Raw genomic sequence first — 2,163 nt, forward strand, 5'->3', positions numbered from 1 at the left:
AAGGGATAGGAATAGCGCTAAGAAGGTTTGTGTCCAACCCAAGATGACAAGGATGGGCTGTTAAGAGTAAAGGAACTCTTTTCATGCCCAGATGCACTCTTGGGCTTTGGGGGAAAGGTCGCAGGAAGACCCCGGATCTGGGCATTTGAGTTTCCTTGAAGACGTAAAGTTCAACCTTCCCCCTTCAGTCTCACTCTTGGTCTTTATTGAAGTCCAGTGGGGTTGTGGCCTTAACATTGTATCTGATCCCCATTACAGAGGTGTAGTTTATGAAAGGGGTATTAGAGTGGGGGGGGGGGCTTATATGGGAGGAGTGAAAAAGCGACACCTCTCCCCAGTCTCTAGATTGCTTGCTTGTTTTTAAAAAAGCAGCTGGATCGCTCTGTGGTTGCACCCCAAAGGATGCTATTTCTTTGACTCATGCGCCAGGAGAGGAATCTCTTTCCCTCTTTCCTTCCATGTGCCTTTAGCCCAGCCTCGCATCCCTCCCAGCTTGGAGGCCGGCTGCCTCCAGAAGAACAGGGGGGAGGGAGAGAAGGGGGAGGCAGAGTCACTGGGGCCTGCCCTCCCCCTTCCTTCCCTCCCTGTCCCCACATGAAACCAGATTTAATGCAAACAGGCTGGCCAAGTGGAGAGCTGGCCAGGGAGGCTGCAGAACTGAGGCAGGGAGCGCGAGGAGGGAGCTGTCTCTCGCAGCAAGGAGGCTGGGACAGAGTCAGGAGTCGGACACAGCAAACTTTCCCTGCTCCGGCTTCCACTGGTGAGTAAATTCTGTGCGTCTCTCCCCCCCCCCAACCATGCTCTCCTCAGCTCCTTGGGACGCCCCCTTGATTTTTAGCAGCTGCCAAGGAGCTCTGCCAACTCTGCCAAGGACAGAGAAGTTCAGCCCCTCACTTTCTGGAGGGGGCACACAGGCCATCCTGTCCTAGAGGCACCCAAACTTTAACCTTCATCAGACGCAGGAGAAGTTAGACCATTGCCTAAAGGAGCCACTATTGCCATGGGGATGATCCCATGAGAAGTTCTTCTGCACCTGGGACGTCCCACGGGATTGAGCCCTTGGACTCTCGCAGCAAGCCAGAGAATCCTTGGCACAGTTGCTTCCAAAAGAAGGGGGTTCTCTGTTGCAGATGTGTGGGGGTCTCTGTGCGAACATGCATTACACTGGGCGAGTGAGTGTGTTGTGATCACTCAGTGGTGAGGGGAGCAATGCACTCTGCACGAGACCAGAGGTGTTGTCTTCTTTATATGCCCTTCACCTGGCTCTTGGCACTGAAATAGCTTCTGGAGCTGCCTGGTTTGATGCCTGGCTTCTCGTGTGATCTTTTCTGCTTCTAGAAAATATTCACACAACCACTAGGCGCATGAAAAGCTCACAGGCGTTACCTCCATGTACAGAGGCCCACACGCACGTGCAGACTTCTGCTCTGGAAGGCCCCAACAAAGTCTCTCCCTCTTTTAAGCAATTGGCCTTCCTGTGGCACAATCAGAAATCCATGCGTGTTGGCACCATCTTTGGCCCACTGAGCTGCCACGGCTTCCCCGGCCGCCACAGGTTATCTGTGCCTTTGACTGTGCCTTAGATCATGAGAAGGTGATGCTGACACAGCCTTTGAATTTCGGTTTCCTTCTTGAACGCTGCCAAAAATGCAGGGAGAGGAGAGGACAATTGGTTCCTCCATCTGCACGCACACCCTGCCCCCATTTTCCTGGTTTCCAGGTTTGTTGATGCTTGTTAATGATGATGATGATGATAAAAGTAGCAGCTAATGTTATTCACAGAGCCCCGTCAATGTGCACGGTCAAGTCCCTGCCCCAAGGAGCTCACAGTCTAAAAAAAAGTTTGATTGTGACAACCGAAGGGGAGGAAGATGAATGCAGGGGAAACAGGGAGGAACATACATTAGTTGTCATGCTTATGGCTGGGTCCTTAACAGAGTCCTTTCAGCTTGCACTTTTCCAAATCTTGATGCCTGCCTTCCCCCCCCCAATGGGCACCCACCTCCATAAACTTTGCCCCAAATTTGTGATGTGGCAAGTGACGTATGAACCCAACTGCACAAGGAACCTTAGCGCTCATGCCAGTTGCAGTTGCGCATGCCTGATCTTGGAAGCTAAGCAGGGTCAGGCCTGGTTAGTACTTGGATGGGAGACCGCCTGGGA

At 52.5% G+C, this 2,163-nt stretch overlaps 1 protein-coding gene across 1 annotated transcript in view; it reads left to right on the top strand.

Moving 5' to 3' along the window:
* Positions 1 to 600: 600 nt before the first annotated feature.
* The window catches only part of TMEM119 (transmembrane protein 119), a 7,176-nt gene continuing 5,613 nt past the window's right edge, over positions 601 to 2,163 (top strand). The window contains exon 1 of the mRNA XM_066609877.1: positions 601 to 760. The gene's annotated coding sequence lies outside the window, so the exon portion shown is untranslated. The remainder of the gene's footprint in view (positions 761 to 2,163) is intronic.

This window comes from Tiliqua scincoides, chromosome 14 (assembly GCF_035046505.1).
Source record: "Tiliqua scincoides isolate rTilSci1 chromosome 14, rTilSci1.hap2, whole genome shotgun sequence".
NCBI lineage: Eukaryota > Metazoa > Chordata > Lepidosauria > Squamata > Scincidae > Tiliqua > Tiliqua scincoides.